General features: G+C 37.2%; 1 pseudogene; it reads right to left on the bottom strand.

Moving 5' to 3' along the window:
• Positions 1 to 13,660: 13,660 nt before the first annotated feature.
• The window catches only part of LOC133763702 (ATP synthase subunit beta, mitochondrial-like), a 115,929-nt pseudogene continuing 110,367 nt past the window's right edge, over positions 13,661 to 19,222 (bottom strand).

The following is a 19,222-nucleotide window of genomic DNA, read 5'->3' as shown; positions in this document are numbered from 1 at the left end:
TGGTGGAGGGATAGCCCAATGAGGAACAGCACAGTTTACACCAAAGGAGCTTTGCAAGTTTAAACAGTGGAAAGACAGTTTGGCTCCAACAAGCAGAGATAGCAATGTAGAGAATGGATCACTTAAGAACAAGACAGGCAGAATGCACACTATTTAGGTGGCTGTTAACATAGTTCAGGTGAGAGATGATGACAGATGGACCAGAGGGCAGTAGTGGAGATGGAACAAAGGAATTGGTATGCAGAGCTTGTTCATTTGTCGACTTTTATTCTCTCTCTCTCTCTCTTTTAACAGGCAGAATGGACAGTGAGAAAGAGAAACAGAGAGAAAGGTCTTCCTTTTTTCCTTTGGTTCACCCCCCAACGGCTGCTGCGGCTGGCGTGCTGCGGGGTACCAGCGCCACAAGCGGAGGATTAGCCTATGGAGCCGCAGCGCTGGCCGACTTTTATTCTTTAATTAAATTGAAACTCTGTATTTGCTGTGACATTGCATTTCACATAATTGTGCACCCATTAAATTAGTTTTGATTCTTAATTAATATAATTTATTTGTTTTCCTTTTAATAACTAATGCCAATCACTAGCTTGGAAAGAAAAACATATCTGGATACTAGTAAGTCAATAAATTTGAAACTATTGATACTTTAGTATCTCAGACATGGTAACAGAGGAGGAGAAATGTAATAAAAATTATTTTCTTCCATATAAATTAAATATGGTGAGTTTGGCAGCTCTTCAGATATTGGAAGCCAATATGCTGAACAAGTTCTTTTGAATAACTGACTGCAATATGAAATATTGCCAAGAAAGTTATTTGTAAATTTTTAGTTTATATTCTTGAACCAAGGTTTATAAGCACCTGTTTTTTCAGAAAACTTTTATTTAATAAATGTAAATTTTGAAAGTACAACTTTTGGATTATAGTGGTTTCTTCCCCCCATAACCACCCTCCCATCGCAAACCATCCCATCTCCCACTCCCTCTCCCATCCCATTCTTCATTAAGATTCATTTTCAATTATCTTTATATACAGAAGATCAACTTAGTATGTACTAAGTAAAGATTTCAACAGACTGCACCCACACAGACACACAAAGTATAGATTACTGTTAATTTGCATAGTACAACACATTAAGGACAGAGATCCTACATGGGGAGTAGATGCACAGTGTCTCCCATTGTTGATTTAACAATTGGCACTCTTATTTATGACATCAGTAATCACCTGAAGCTCTTGTCATGAGCTGCTAAGGTCATAGAAGCCTCTTGAGTTCACCAACTCTGATCTTATTTAGACAAGGCTATAGTCAAAGTAGAAGTTCTCTCCTCCCTTCAGAGAAAGGTACCTCCTTCTTTGATGACCAGTTCTTTCTTCTGGGATCTCACTCACAGAGATCTTTCATTTAGGTCATTTTTTTTGGCCATAATTTCTTGACTTTCCATGCCTAAAGTATTCTCAATGGCTTTTTTTTTTTTTTTTTTTTGACAGGCAGAGTGGATAGTGAGAGAGAGAGAGAGAGAGAGAGAGAGAAAGGTCTTCCTTTTTGCCTTTGGTTCACCCTCCAATGGCCACTGCGGCCGGTGCATCTCGCTGATCTGAAGCCAGGAGCCAGGTGCTTCTCCTGGTCTTCCATGCGGGTGCAGGGCCCAAGCACTTGGGCCATCCTCCACTGCCTTCCTGGGCCATAGCAGAGAGCTGGCTTGGAAGAGGGGAAACCGGGATAGAATCCGGCGCCCCAGCCGGGAATAAAACCTGGTGTGCCGGCGCCACAAGGCGGAGGATTAGCCTGTTAAGCCAAAGCACCAGCCGTCTCATTGGCTTTTTAGCCAGATCCAAATGTTTTAGGGTGGCTGATTCTGAGGCCAGAGTGCTGTTTAGGACATCTGCCATTCTATGAGTCTGCTGTGTATCCCACTTCCCACATTGGATTGTTCTCTTTTTAATTCTATCATTTATTATTAGCAGACATTTGTATTATTTATGTGATCCCTTTGACATTTAATTCTATCATTATGATCAACTATGAACTTAAACTGATCACTTTTACTAGTAAGATGGCATTGGTAAATGCCACCTTGATGGGATTGAATTGGAATCCCCTGGCATGTTTCTAGCTCTACCATTAGGGTTAAGTCTGAGTGAGCATGTGCCAAACTGTACATCTCCTCCCTCTCTTATTCCCACTCTTATATTTAGTAGGGATAACTTTTCAGTTAATTTTAAACACCTAAGAATAATTGTGTGTTAATTAAAGAGTTCAACCAATGATATTAAGTAGAACAAAAAAGTACTAAGAGAATAAAATAGTAAGTTGTTCTTCAACAGTCAGGACAAGGGCTGATCAAGTCATTGTTTCTCATAGTGTCCATTTCACTTCAACAGGCTTCCTTTTAGGTGCTCAGTTAGTTGTCACTGATCCGGGAGAGCATATATTTGTCCCTTTGGGACCGGCTTATTTCACTCAGCATGATGTGAATGAACTTTAAATGAGAGATTTTGAATTTTCTTCTAGTCATCATCATTCACTGATCCACAGAACAGAAAATTAGTTCTGGAGAGTTGAATGTCATGCCCAATGTCACACAACATGTAGGATAAGCTTAGAAACTGACCAGATCATACATAGCCATAATTTTTTTGTTCATACTATGACTGCACAATTCATCATACTAAGCATTGTTAGTATTTCATGTATCTTCATTAGAACAAAGGATGTTTATTCAATTTTTTCGTGAAATTATTTCAGAGTCAGAGAGAGAAAAAAGATAGGGAAATAGAAAGAGAGAGGTAGATAGAGACAGAGAGCAGAGACCGCTCCTATATTCTGGTTCTCTCCCAAGATATGTACAACAGAAGCTTGTCCAGACCACTGATTTGGGAACTCAGTTTAATATTCTCACATTGGTGGCAGGAATCCAACTTAAATACCTGAGCAATCACTTGCTCCCTCCAAAGGTGAGTAGGAAGCTAGAATTGAGAGCAAAGCAGGACCTTGAGCCCAGCCACATTGCTATGGCATGAGGGCTCCCAAGCGACATATTAACTGAAAGTAAAATTCTTGCCCTTGTTATTCAACATTTTCCCTGACAAAAATGTAGCATATAGTAAGCAATTAAAAAACGGGCTATTGTTTCCACTACATCACATTGAAATTATGTTTCTTCAAAATTATTAGAATTCTCTCTGTTATTCCTTTTAGCCCTTGTTTCTCTTTGAATTATTTTTATAATTTTTCCTATATCTTAATTGACTTTAAAAGATGGAAAGAAAAAAAAATGTTGCCTTTCATCATCTTGGTACATCAGCTGGAGAAGAAAAAAAAATGAAAAGAAAAAAAAAAAAGGTTCTCCAAACAGCTCATGCATCCCTGTCAATTTCTTCCTGTTGGAAACATACTTCTTTCACAGTAGCCAGCAATGAAAATATTTAGAGCCAAAAAGTGATGCCTCTGCCTTCCTTGCCAACTGGTACCAAGTTGCACATTTGGAACTAAAAGCTAAGATATTTTTTCCATCCCTTGTTACAAAATGAAGCTTAACCATTTTATGATGCTTTTCAATGAAGCTGATTGGTAGAATTCACAACAGAATTGCTGAACAAGGTCTAGCCGTGAAGTTTTTTTTTTCCTGATACTTTATTTTTTCATGTTGATGTAATATTATTAATATAATAGAATCAATGTAGTTCATAGATGCAATTCTTTTTTTAAGATTTTATTTATTTATTTGACAGGTAGAGTTACAGACAGTGAAAGAGAGAGACAGAGAGAAAGGTCTTCCTTCTGTTGGTTCAATCCCCAAGTGGCCCCAACTGCCAGAGCTGTGCCGATCCGGAAGCCAGGAGCCAGGTGCTTCTTCCTGGTCTCCCAAGTGGGTGCAGGGGTACAAGGACTTGGGCCCTCTCTACTGCTTTCCCAGGCCACAGTAGAGAGCTGGACTGGAAGAGGAGCAACCATGACTAGAACTGGCAACCATACAGTATGCCGGTGCCACAGGCGGAGGATTAACCTAGTGAGACACGGTGCAGGCCCCACAGTTCTAAGAATATAATAATATTCTCTTCCATCATGATTTATTTCATCAAGTTCCCCAGGGACGCCTTTGATCCTGAATGGAGTGAGTCATTTAACAACTTGAAAACCTACTAATCAAGAAGTAAGCAAATCATCAGTATGTCTATACATATCCCAAACTAGAGTATAATTCCAGTGTCCTAATGAGTTAATCTCTAAGACCATATTAATCATTTAAAAATAAGCATAAATACTTGAAAGTATGTGCTAAGCATTATATCAATGCTCTGAAAAGGACAAGTTTAAATGTTGAATATATGTTTATTGTTTACAGTTTTAACAAATATACAGGGATTGGCATTGTGACAAAGTGGGTTAAACCACTGCCTGCAATACCAGCATCCCATATAGATGTCAGTAGTAATCCCAGTTACTTCATTTCTAATTCAGCTCCCTGCTAATGCACCTGGAAAAGCAGTTGAAGATGGTTCAGGTACTTGGGCTGCTGAATCCACAGTGGAGATCTCAATGAACTTCCTGGATCCTGGCTTTTACCTGGCCCAGCTCTGGCCATTGAGGTCTACTGGGGAGTGAACCAGCGTATAGACAATCTCTCTCTCTCTGTTCGTGTGTCTCCATAACTCAGTCTTTCAGATAAATAACCATTTTTTACCAAAAAAAATATGCAAACCATCTTCTGGGATCAATTCAAATAATGTTTTTAACTAAAAAAATATCCTGTAGGTCCATTGTGTTTGCAAGATTATTGTTTACTGCCTTTGTATACAATGTTGCCCCCTCCCCATGCTCAGATAATGTGGTGGCTCTAATTCACAGAAGACAGGATTCAATGAAATTACAGTACATATTTTAGGTTTTAAATATCTATAATTCTCTCTCTCTCTCTCTCTCTCTCTCTCTCTCTCTGTGTGTGTGTGTACGTGTTTCTCTGCCTTCAAGTAAATGAAAAATAAACTTTTTTTAAAGAAAAACAGATTAAACCTCTCACTTAAAGATTATTTTTCTCACATTAGTAATAAAACTTTACAGATTTTACCTTCACTAGTTTAAAGTTGTATGTAATATCCTAAAATTTGATGAAAAATTAAAATATTCAATTAAATTATTTAATTAGAAACAGGTACATACACAAATATCCATTTTCTTACAATAGGGTTACATTTTGTTAAACCATTGTAAAGTTGAAAATACTATGTCAAAAATGAACTTAATATCCCTTAGCAGCTACTGAACCTCATAGTTTAGCAACCATATATTACACTATTGAATATCAGTTGTTTACCTTGGAATCGACCACCAATGGGAGCTGCAGGTTATTGTCACAGACCAACATCACACAGTGTCATAATACTGTATGTAGCTAATCTACAAAAAGTTCAAAATGTGAAATTTGAAATATGATTTCTACTAAATACATATCTTTTTGATGTGATCATAAGTCAACGACCATCTGTGTAGGGAAGTGAATAAAAATACATCAGACAGGATTGGATTTGAATAATACTTACTGGATTGCTTAATTAGTTTTAGGAAAATTACATCATTTCTGTAGTCCTTAATTTCCTATGTCTAGATAGGGTCAATGAAAGTGTGTACTTCATGATGTGAGATCAAAGGAGTTGATTAAAATGCAATGGAAGTGGATCCTATACAATATTTAAGGTGTGTAATTGTAGAACAAAAGTACTCTACCAAATTCTTGAAGCATATACATTTGTGTAAGACAACGTCTTTTGCTTCCAATGTAGGGAGAGATCTCTGTTTCTTCAATCAAGTATCAGATATAGTCTATTTTGTGTTCACAAATTATATTACCTGAAAATCCTTTATTTTAAACTCTAGAGTAACACACAGGGCAACACGATGCTCATTTTGTGAAATTGCATAAAATGAGATTCAAGAGGATATACCAGCTAACATTTCACATCCTTGGCTCACTCCTGGACATATTAGTATTGAAATTACTTTCTGTTATTATAGTTTCCATTCGGGGATTATGTGGATGTTTTTATTCTTTGTTTCTGTTCTCTTTTAAGGAATGCAGAGCACAGATTTTGAAATTTATTGATATGTGGGTTTTAGGATTCTTTATACTGAAGTTTTTGATGCAGTTTAATTAATGCAGTTTTATAATCATTTTCATAGTATATCTTCCATATTTAACCTATTAACAATATTGTTTTGTTCATGGGTTCTTGAAATCCAGAATGAACAGATCCTCAGTATTTTGTCAAATCCCTTAGCTACCTCTTTCCCCCAAAAATTGTGAGAATAGTAGAGGTTGAATGTTTAATACATCATCTGGTTTCTGCCCAAACCATGAGTAAAGTAGACACATTTCTTCAAAATAGGTTAGTCCATTTTAATTTCACTGCTCTCTTACAACATTATAGTTCAAATTTCACTATTTTCTCCTTTTCTGTATTTCATCCCCAAACTCCCAGATGCATAATAACTTATATGAAAATAAATAATTTCTCTTACTCTGACATTAGTTTTCTTCACATATTTGTACATCGTGGCTTATTCCCCTTCAGTTTAGCTGTACATACTTATTTCATTTATTGTTTACTGCTAAAGTAGCCCTTTAATCAATTTTGGTGCTCTTATTTCAGAGCTGAATTCAACATAGATGGTAATTTAAATCTTATGAAAGACCTGACCATACTGAATATAATGTGTTTAAGTTTGATTTGGAAGGTTTGGGTGCACACTTAGGAAAGCACTCACTATAAATGCACAATTGATATTAACCTGAAAGACATTGATTTTATCTTGATATATATTCTGAAAGTGATTGGTAGTTGAACACTTTTAGCTCCTGTGTACCTGAAAGCGACAATACATTATTCCCTGGCCTCTCAAGAATTAATGAAGTTTCTGATACCCATCATCTTTGAGCAAAATCAATAAGCCTCAGGTTTTTAAGGCTGCTGTAATATCTGTGAGAGATATTGGTTATTTGAATATTTTTTTCCTTGATCACTGGAGTTGTCCCCTGATGATTCCCAAAAAACTGAAAGGCAGATATAGCAAAACAAGTTCTTGCGGTGATTAATAGACCTTTTACAATGATACTTGTAAGCATTTACTTTATTTTTTCATATATTTAAAGTTTATTCTTGTTATTCTCCCAGTCAACTACTGATTCTCTCTGCAACTGCCAACAATCTCCCAGGAGTCAAGAATTCAGTCCAGGTTTCTAATGTGTAATAGAGACCGAACTACTCCAGCTATAAATTGTGGCCTCTCAGGGCCAGCACCGTGGCTCACTTGGTTAATCCTCCGCCTGTGGCACCGGCATCCCATATGGGCTCCAAGTTCTAGTCCCAGTTGATCCTCTTCCAGTCCAGCTCTCTGCTGTGGCCCGGGAGAGCAGCAGATGATGGCCCAAGTCCTTGGGCCCCTGCACCCACAAGGGAGACAGGGAAGAAACACCTGGCTCCTGGCTTCCAATCAGCATAGCTCCGGCCCTAGCGGCCATTTGGGGAGTGAGCCAATGGAAGGAAGACCTTTCTCTCTGTCTCTCTCTCTCTCTGTCTATAACTCTACCTGTCAAATAGAAAAAAAAAAAAAATGTGGCCTCTCCAGGTCTGCTTTAGGAAAAAATTGGAATTGAGATTAGAGCCAGAACTCAAATATAGGCACTCTAATATGGAATGTGGGCATCCCAATTGGTTTTATAATTACTAGGACAAATGTTCTGCACTGCAATTTATTTTGTATATAGAAATGATGACAAATGTACATTCATTCCTTCCCTGCTAGATCAACAAAAATGAAAAGCCAATTCTTTCTGAATTCTATATTTTGACACAAACTTGAAATTCATTTATTCTTAAATCTCTATTACAATTATAGACAATATTTTCTTTGAAAAGAAGAATTTTTACTAGCCATTGAAAGACTTGTGTATTTCCAGGTCGTACAGTAATTGTATTATGATGGTGATTATCTATCTTCCTAACTAAAAGCATGAAACATTCTAGTAGTGGCCACTACTGCACAGAACACAGTGACTGCCTTGGCCATGTTTTATAAGTAGATTGTTGCAGGAAAATAGTCACACTGTGGTTGCAACACAGCAAATATAGACTTGAAGTCTGGCTGACCCAGATTTGAATCCTTCCTGCCAGAGCAGAGGAAGGTTATGTGAGCTTCAATATATGACTTAGGCTGTCTGAGCTGAAGCTTCTTCATTTAGAAGATGTGGATGATATCTTTTTACCCCAAATACTTGCTAAGGTCATAGAATAAAGAATCTAGGACACTGATTTGTACTTTGTATATATTTCACAAAAATCTAAATTTATCTGTCATGTTTTGTCATTTTTGAATTCAATGAAATGTCTCAAATTTCTGAATGCAGAGTAAAAGTAAATGTCTTCTGGAAAATAGGAGGAAGTATGTGGGAGAAAATTTTAACTTGTTCATTTCATTTTTGACCTTCAGATGGTTTTTAAAAATCTCAGTGGAAATCTAAGGTTCCAGGAATCATGGTTATTACATGCATGATCTAAAATATTTTCAATGGAGGGTATTTGACCTAGCAGATAAGACCTGAATAAAACACCTGTGTCCCATATCAGAGTACTTGCATTTGTTTGCCAACTCTGGCTCCAGTTCCAGTTTCCTGGTAATGCACACTCTGGGAGGTAGCAGTAATATTTCAGTTAGTTGGATAATTGCCACCCATGTAGGAGACCCAGATTGTGTACTTGGCCCCCAGGTTCAGCCTAGACCCTAATCCCAGCCCTTGCAGGAATTAAGGGAGTAAATAAGCAAATGATTCCCTTTGTTGAATAAATAAAAACTAAATTACTTTCCACAGACTGATATGACTAACATAATCATGCTGTTGGTCAACATTTCTTTCATTTCATATATCCCTCCCTTATTAATATAAACTAATTGAATTCTTTACTGTTCTTAAAACATTCCAATTGATATCTTTTCTATGTCAATGTAATTTCTGTTCTTGGGACATTGCCCCACATAAAGTAGGTGTGTCCAAACCTATAATCACAGAACCATATTTATGTGAATAATATATGTTATTGGAGAAATTTGGAGGAGACAGTTCATTTATATATGTCCAGTATTTTTGTTTACAAATATGTTTACATAAATATATTTACTTGTCACTGTGAACTATAATCTGTCTTGACATGCATTCTTTAAAAAGAAAGACTAGGCTGCAAAGAAATTTTGGTGTAATATACTTATCATAAAAAGCTCCCTTTCTACATGAACATCTTAATGAGTTTTAAAATATGTGTACTCATCTATCACCATAATCAATAGCATATGCTTATTAATTCAGAAAAATCCCCTGTGGCCCTTCTAAATTATTTTCTACTCTATGTCTGGTGTGTAACAACTACTGCTCTGGTGTCTTCAGATCGTAGCTTGCCTTTTAGAAATTCAAATAAATGGAATAAAATAATATCCACTCTTCTGATCTGCTTTCTTTCAAACCATACAGTGTTAGTGAAATTTATGAAAGTTTTGTGTACACATATGTATTTCAGTACTTTTTATTACTTAATAGTAGCTTACTGTATCAACATCACACTTTTGTTTATCCTTTTTAGCAGTAAAGGACATATTAGTTTTTTTGTTTAAGTGTGTGCTTGTTTGGCGCTATTAAGTATGAATATGCTGTGAATACCAATGTACAAATCTTGTATGGATTTGGTTGGCAATTTGAGCAGTGCACTAAGTGAAGGTTAAGAAATAATTAAGACTGGAAAGGATTTATGGAGAAGTAACATCTGTGAAATATAAAAGGAGGGAGAATGGTAGATTATACAGGAGAATGTTTCAGACTTCATTGCTAAACCAAAATTTGTTAAAGAATAAAAAGAGTAGAGTTTGGCAAGGATCACTGTATACTAAAATGAGAACGTGAACAAATTTCAGCCAACCTAATGGGAAATACTGTCAAACATATTGCCTGTTATGGGAGTCATGCTAAACCAATTCATTCATTCTGGTCCCAAGACAGGTTTAGATAAACAAGAGTATTATTGGGCCTGCTGGATAAGATGCTAAGACATCTTTCATGATGGCCTAGACTTGCTACAAACATTTTCCATTATCAAGTAAAATAGGGATAGGGAATTATTCCTATGTAGGGCGTATGTGCACTTCTGAAACAAATCTGTGCTTACCAGAGGTTTTGCCTCCCAGTATTTAATCAGTTTAGTTATCATGTTATCACTGAGTTATAAGAAGTCATTATATATTCTGAAACCAAGGATATTGTGGCTACACACCCCACCCACACAGGAACACAAAAAGCACAAAAGATATGTGCACTCCTGTAATATGGACCCTCTGTGATGACTCACCCCAGGCACCCAGGGAACTATGAGCCTCTGAAGCCAAAGTGATTGCCCAAAGACCCAGCCACACCAATTTCTATCATACTGTCATAGAATTCCCAGTCATTGTGCACAGGGCTTCCACAGTCACAGGGAGCAGCAGATCTACTCTCATCCCTGCAAGCTTCCCCTGTCCATGAAGAGAGGCAGCATGGGCCAGCTGTCTGCCCAATGGAAGTTGCTTAATGCTTCACCTTGGCAAATCAAAGCTAGGTGCCATGATACAGTAGGGGAGGGGAACGCTTCACAAGCTAAGTGGATACCCCATGCACACCAACTCTCCAGGCTAGACTCAAAGTCAGTGGGAACTGTGTATTAATCCCTCTGATTAAATCACACAGTCGCTGGGAGCCGTAGAGCCTTTACTGGCTTTATTAACATGGAAGTTCCTTCCTGCTAGTCACCCTGGCCCAGCTAGGCTCCAGGCCAGACTTAAATTCAGTGGGGTGCATGAGGTTCTCCCTCTGGCAATATCACAGGCTGCTGCATGGTCCTCACACCTTGCTCCAGGAAAACATTTTCTTGTCCAGCCGCTAGCTACAGCGTACCTGCTAGTGTCCAGCCCGGTGCTGTGTTATTGTACCATCCGCACTGCTCCATGGCATCTCTCTTCTTTCTGTAGAATTTCCGCTGCAAATATCTCCAGCTATCACCTGGGTATGCATCCCCCCCCCACCTTTTTTTTCTATTTTCTTCCAATTGTCAAAATTAGCACATCTTTTCCCTATTCAGCCATTTTGGATTCCTATTATGTAAGGTTTTTTGTTACAATTCTGTATTATTAAAAATATTTACACAGTTGTGCAACATTGATCTATATTCATTCCCAAAACATTTGTATCATTTCTCATGCAAATTCTGTGTATTTTTATTTTTCTTAAAGATTTATTTATTTTTTTGTAAGTCAGAGTTACACAGAGAGAGAGGAGAGGCAGAGGGAAAGAGAGAGACCTGCTAGTTCACTCCCCAATTGGCCACAATGGCCTGAGCTGCACAGGTTAATCCTCCACCTACCACGCGGGCATCCCATATGGGCACCGGGTTCTAGTCCCAGTTGCTCTTCTTCCAGTCCAGCTCTCTACTGTGGGAAGGCAGTGGAGGATGGCCCAAGTGCTCGGGCCCCTACACCCGCATGGGAGACCAGGAAGAGGCACCGGGCTCGTGGCTTCGTATCGGCATAGCTCTGGCCTTAGCTGCCATTTGAGGGGTGAATCAATGGAAGGAAGATCTTTCTTTCTGTCTCTTTCACTGTCTAACTCTATCTGTCAAATAAAAAAATAAAATAAAATAAAATAAAATAATTTATCTGAGGATCTGTAGTATTTTACCTGATCTAAAAGTTGGTTTTCTTTAAGACTTTGGTTTATAGAGTAATTATATCACCAAATATATATTAGCTGCCTGTACACAAGCAACCCAACAAGGACAATGAAACCCAAATTATTTTCTGTTAAATAGAGTTATTTTTATTCAAATTGTTACCATATTTACTGCTTGTGAATGATTTTGTATAATGACATATGGGATGAATTTTCTCCAGCTGTACTCATTTATTGTTTTCCCACCAATAAAGATAGTCACTTATTAATTCCTCATTCCAACTGTTTTAATCATCTGAATTGTTACTTATAATAAATAATGTTTTACAAATAGGTTTTTAATGAGGATTAAATAAGTGCTTCATTAATATAAGTACACTATTTGTTTCTAGTACATTTCATCATCATCATTCTTATAATGTAGTTGTAAGATTTTAAATTATTCATATTGAGGTTATTTTATATAGAAGTAATAATCTGATAAATGCATTTACATTCAAATCACTGTTTATAAGGCCCAAATTATCCTATTTTTCCAATCTTGGAAATTGATCCTTTAATTATATGATAATTACTATTAAGTGATAGGGTAATTATAGAGTAATTGCTAAGTCATCATTGAGTAATAACATTGTAACACCATGAAATTACAGGATAGGTAATTGCATGACAAATTCTGCATACAAGCCACAGTACAGAAAGATGAATAATTATATTTCATTGTATTTGAGAAAAGCAAACAATAAATCACAGTAATCAGTTCTCAGCATTTATATATGGCAGGGAAATTGCTTTTAAGCAAAACCTTTATTGCTTTTCTAATTAAAGCAACTGGCTTTGTTTTTGTGTTAAAGTTAGTAATGGAGACAGAGTGTGTGATTAAGAGTTTATGTTTTCTCTTTAAATATCACTCTCTATATTACCTTTTACATTTCAGTAAACTATATTATACAACACAAATGAGTTTTCTTAGAAAAAAAAAAAAAACTCCCAGTGCTATTATTTTTAATGTAGTTATCCTCCAGAATTGGACACTAAACTTGAAAGAACTAGCTTTTATCATTCTAATTTATATGCTAAATTTACATATACATTCCCATTTACAGGAAAGAAACAAGAAACAAATGAAAAAGTCTACTGTGCAAAAATGGATTCTAAGCTTCAGTTGAGTGCTTGCTTTCGCAAGGCTTTAATGTCCTGGATGGTAAAGAAATCATTGGGGAAATTCTAGAAGATTAAAGGTTTATCAAATTCTTGATGGCCAAAATTAAGGAATGTTTCTAGACTAAATCCTGTCTGAAAGAAAATATGTATCGGCTGGCACTGCGGGGTAGTAGACTAAGCTTCAACATCCCATATTGGTGCTGGTTGGTGTCCCCACTGTTCTGATCAGGCTTTCTGCTTATGTGCTGGTAAAGCAGTAGAAAATGACCCAGTCCCTGAGAGCCTGAAGCCATGTGGGAGACTCAGAAGAAGCTCCCATGCTCCTGGCTTTGGATAGACCCAGCTCCGGCCTACATGGCCATTTGAGGAATGAACCAGTGCATGGAAGACCTTTTTCTCTGTCTCACCTTCTCTCTGTCTCTAAATCTACCTCCTAAATAAATAAATAAAATCTGTTAAAAAAAGAAAAGAAAACATTTAGAATAAATATAATTAAGAAGACAGAGGAAATAATAATTTGTTATATTATTAAATAAAAGTATTGCAATTATGTATAGATTACTCATTGTGTTAATTATTTAGTCTTTTTTCCCTAAGGGGTTATATTTTATCTAAAATCTTAAATATTTTTTCAAACAGAACATAATGTTTTCTATTTTCTTTCTTGCAAGGCCTACACAGAAAACTGAAATGCTTTGGAGGGGCAAGTAGAGGGCCAGCACAGAGGATGAGTGCTTGCAGTTTGTCAGAAAGACCCTTCAGGGTGAATGCTCTTCTGCCAGCACCACAGCTTTTGCCACAGCTTCTTCCATGGGCCCCACCACATGGAAGCTTCTGGAAGATGGTCATATGCACCTTCCAAAATCTTCAGGAATCCTTCAACAACCTCCTTCAAGGGAACCAGCTTCCCCATATGACCCATGACAATCTGCGACCTGGAATGGCTGAGACAGGAAGTGCTGTATTTTCTGTGCACAGAACACGGTCAAATTGTCTTCCCCAGGAAGTTCAGCCATACTCAGAATGGCAATGATGACCTGGAGGGATTTGTGGTCCTGCAGGACCTCTTGTACTCCACAGACAACATCATCGTCTTCACTGCCAACGGTGAAGTCTAGAGGATCCACAGCCGAATAGATGCCCAAATCAGCATATATTAGAGAAAACACTTGCTAATCAAGAAGTCAGGCTCCATCATGAACTATAATGTTTACAATGTAAACTGTGTGTATACACACATAACATATACACACTTATTATAAAGGGCTCGTGCAGGGAGAGAGGGAGAAAAAGAGAAAGGTAAAAAGAGAGGGGGCCAAGAAAAGAGAGGGAAAAAAAGAGGATACAGATATAAATGTTCATTGCAGTGCTCTTAAAATTAATTTAGGCTTATTTTTTAAATATTTATTTTTTTTTGTAAGGCAGAGTTACAGAAGAAAGGAAGAGACACGTGCTGATTCACCCCCATACATGGCCATAAGAGCCAGGGCTGGGGCAAACTGAAGCCAGGAGCCATGAGCTGCTCCAGGTCTCCCATGTGAGAGTAGGGACACTTGGGCCATTTCCCCATTGCCTTGCTAGGCTATCAATAGAGACCTGGATTGCAAGTAGAACAGCTGAGACTCAAACTGGTGCCCATATTTGGTGCTGGTATTACAGAGGCAGCTTAATCTTCTATGCTACAATACTGGCCCCAGAGGTTTAATTTTTTTTAATAAAATGTAATAGTACTTTTCACATATCTTTTAAATGTATGGGAAGTTCATTCAGTTCAATCACTACATTTTGATTGAGTAGGAAAAACTCTGAAGAATAACAAAATCTCCTTTACTCAGGCCTAATAGATTCTTGAATAGTGTAGGCACATACAGAAATTACCATATTATGCTGGCGCCATGGCTCAACAGGCTAATCCTCCGCCTTGCGGCGCCGGCACACCGGGTTCTAGTCCCGGTCGGGGTGCCAGATTCTGTCCTGGTTGCCCCTCTTCCAGGCCAGCTCTCTGCTGTGGCCCGGGAGTGCAGTGGAGGATGGCCCAAGTTCTTGGGCCCTGCACCCCATGGGAGACCAGGAGAAGCACCTGGCTCCTGCCATCGGATCAGCGCGGTGCGTTGGCCGCAGCGCGCCGGCCTCGGCGGCCATTGGAGGGTGAACCAACGGCAAAGTAAGACCTTTCTCTCTGTCTCTCTCTCTCACTGTCCACTCTGCCTGTCAAAAAAATAAAAAATAAAAATAATAAAAATTAAAAAAAAGAAATTACCATATTATATAAATTATATTGAGCTTGCAAGTTTCTTAAATAGTTTCTTAAATGTGGCCCCAAAAAGGAACCCATAGAGTGTGGACAAAGACTTCAAATATCCTATATTTGTATGAAAAGACAAAAAGTGAAGAAACTCAGGGATTTCTGATACAACTACATGTCAATGATAAATCAGTGTCAAAATACGCATGTATCTTTATATAGCTTTTTTCCTATGTATTGAAGTACATCTGTTAATTTGCTCCAAGCCTCTCCCAATTTTCTGCTCCCCAAAAACATTCCAGTATGACTCTGGAACATTTGAATTTTTATCATTATATTGTTTTTACTGATTTATTTCCAAATTTTCTTCTAAGTATATTCATTACTAGATGAAACTGGTTATAACTGGAGGAAATCTCATTAGCTACACATCATTCAAATTGGCAGCTTTCAAACTCCCTCCTTAACTCCCATCTTCAAACCCAACCAGATTTAGAGATGAATTCCTCATTGCAGCTTCTAGATTAGAGGATGGCAAACTCACTGCAAAGGAATAGAGCAAAATGATTTAGGCTTTGCAGGCAATGCATGGGATGTGTCACTATCACTGCCTCCTTCTCCTTTTGCTTCTTCTGTTTAATTTTACAATACTTTATATAAGAACACATTTTTAGCTCACTGAGAGCATACGACTGCTGTCTGATTTTTGCCTCGCAGTTTGTTCACTCATGTTTTAGACTCTCTTTGTTCTTCCTTACAAAGCGTCCAGATCATTCGATTATTGTTTCTAAATTACCATCTACTGTTCTCCCATTAACATTACTTCGTCCATATTAAGCTCTTTACTTACTCTGCTTCCAATTTCAGCAATCCAACCACTGTTCCTGCAGGGCTATAGATCAATACAAAGTATAGATGATCTACTCTTCAAGTAGATTGTGTGTGCATGTGTTTGTATGTGCTTTGACACCTCCCTCCTCAACAACTCAAAGTTACTCCACTTTCAAATCTAAAATGCAAATATCTCACTCTATGGTCATTGACATATAAGTTTCTGGCTCATCTGTTCTAGCAGCTCCCTTCAGCATTTATTGTAACATAGGATGCTGCTTTATATACATTGACCTTAAAATTTTTTCCATTCATCATTGCCTGAATATTTCCATTTTTTGTGCTTTATTATTTCAATTATTGCCTTATCCTGCTCACTGCATTCTTCTACATTGTATTATACAGGCAAAAAATAAACTATACTAACATCAAACACAGTACCTTGTACTTGTAACCAGGACCAACTGGAGAAAATGCACAGTGGCATGAGTAAGGCCATTCTACCAGTCACTTAAAACTCCGTTGGAATTTCAGAGACTCTCCTTAAATTTTCAATAATCCGTCCATTATCTTTCTTCTCATCTGATGATCCAGCCTATGATAGCATTGAGGCAAGCCAAAAAAGAATATGCATAAGCTCTTACCAAACACCACTTCATCTTCTGTAACTGTGCCTACACTCTCTGTAAACATCCTCTTATACTAGATTGGAGTATCCATGTACCCACACTAGATTCTTCCTTGTGTCAATAAAATGACAACTTGCTCAATTTTTGTTGTCTTTTTGTCATCATCAGCTTATTTATTTAACATAACCATCTGATTACAAACCTGCTATACATTTAGAATCTTAAAAATACTTCAAAACATTTTTCTAATCCCAACCTACTGTTCAACTTTGATGCAATCTGTGTAACAATACTCTTAAGAAATTTGCCTAGAGTTACCCCTGTCTTCATCTATTCTTCATTCTTTCTTGAGCTCATTGCAAGTAGACCATTATGACAGTTTCCCCGAAACATTTCTCTTTTTAAACGATGTTATTTCACTTGTTTGAAAGGCAGAATGATAGAGAAAAAAAGACAAAGGTTTTCCATCTGCCGGTCCACTCCCCAAATTGCTACAAAGGCTAAGGCTAGACCAGGTGGAAGCCAGTATCCTGAAATTCAATCTGGGTCTTCTATGGGGGTGGGAGGAACCCAAACACTTGGGCTATCTTCCACTGTTTTCCCAGCAGCATTGTAACACGTTGGATCAGAAGTGGAGCAGCCCGGCATTAAACTGGCACTCTTATTTGGAATGCTGGAATAGTAAACAGTGGTTTAACCCAGTGTATCACAAGGCTGCTTGTTCCACTCCCTGAAAGTTTTTTTGTCGTTGTCTCTATCCATATTTTGAACACCGCTGATCAACTATAAACCCTATTGTACTCAAATTCTGAGCAGCATTTGACACAGTTAAGGACTTCCTCCAAAGGGGTTCTTTCACTCAGATTCTAGGACACCTGACTCTTGTGTTTCCTTCTATAGTCTGGAGGCTTCTTCGTATTCTGATCCATATCACCTCTCTCCCTCCCTGTGATTCCAAAAGTTTTCATAGGACTCAGTTGTTGCCTAGTTTCTATTTTATGAAGGGGGTTTCTGAACTCACCCACTGATTCAGTAATTTGTAATTCAGTACTGTGTAAAGTAGGGAGAATAAGATTGGCTAAGGAGCACGTAGACATAAGAATTCTTAAGAGATGAATTTTCCAAAACCTTTAACAAGCACTGCTTACTGAAAGCAATCTTCCTGAGACTGTTCCTGAAGTGAGGTATAATTTTCAGTCTTATTTCCCATCTCTTCTTAAACAATAACCTTCCTTGTTACTCAAAAGAAAAGAAAACAAAACAAAACAAAAAACAGAACATGAGTCTTCTCTTCAAATTCAAATCTTATTATTACTTTTTTTTTAAACATTTATTTTATTTATTTCAAGACTGTTATGGAGAGAGGTAGCGACAGAGAGTCACTACCTCTGGGTCCGCTGGGTCACTCCTCAAATGGCCGCAACGGCCAAAGCTGAGCCTATCTGAAGCCAGGAGCCAGGGACCCATGGACTTGGGACATCCTCCTCTGCTTTCCCAGTCACATTAGCAGGGAAATGGATAGGAAATGGAGCAGCACCCATATGGGATGCCAGTGCTGCAGGCTGGAGCTTTAATCCCCTGCACCACAGCAATAGCCCCTTATTATTGCCTTAATACAAGTACAAATCTGTGAATACCAAAGAGAGTTCAAATACTGACATGAATAAAATCTATTTTATTCCACAATATTATCAACTCAGCAGAGATTGATACCCTCACTTATCTTAAGTGCATATCTCTTTAGGTAAAAGCATTATATTAGACACAGGGTCTCAGGGCCTGTGTTGTGATGCTATTAATTCTGATTATATATATATATATATATATATATATATGTACACACACATATATGCAACTGATGGCACTACATTGAAAACTTGGACAATAATCCTAAGTTTGTTTTTAAAAGGAAATGGGCATTAATGTTTTATATATTTCCCTTCCCTTCTGTTTTATTTAATTTTTCCAATATATCTTGAGACTAAAATAATCTCTTCTCCAAACATATGAGAGAGAGGGGGCAGAGATCTAAATCAATGGACACAACCTACCTCAGTTTCTTAAGGAGGTAACTGTATATTAGCTTTATAATATCTCTTAAATATGAATTTCATGTTTGTGTAGAGGATGAAAATTACATTTCAGTTGAATTAATACTAGCAAAATAAATTTTAGATTTATGCTTGTTCCAATTTCTCATGTGCTGTTCAAATCAAAGAGAACAACTAGTTTATAAATAATTCTGTATTGCTTACCTGAAAATATTTATGATATAATATTGACACTCTATGGAAAACTAAACACTTTCTAAGGAAAATTAAAACTTGTGAAGGTATTTTGAAGAAGCAATATTGAAATTGAAAATCATTTTTTGAAACAAAAAAGTACTTTCAGAGCTTGATAATAGAAGCATTATAGGGATATTATACATTTAACCTTGCAAAGTTGCTTACGGTGGAAGATACAATGTTATTGTAAAAGTAAGTATTAACCTTAATTATAAAATACTGCTTATACTAATTGTAGTAATATATTATTGAATGATTATCTTGCTATGAGAAACATATTTAGAAATATTCAATTTATTTAAATCTTTCTTAATCATAATATTTTTA

The sequence above is a fragment of the Lepus europaeus genome, chromosome 7 (genome assembly GCF_033115175.1).
Source record: "Lepus europaeus isolate LE1 chromosome 7, mLepTim1.pri, whole genome shotgun sequence".
In the NCBI taxonomy this organism is placed as follows: domain Eukaryota; kingdom Metazoa; phylum Chordata; class Mammalia; order Lagomorpha; family Leporidae; genus Lepus; species Lepus europaeus.
Note: the sequence above shows the minus strand (reverse complement) of the source record. Positions and strands in the feature narration are given on the sequence as shown.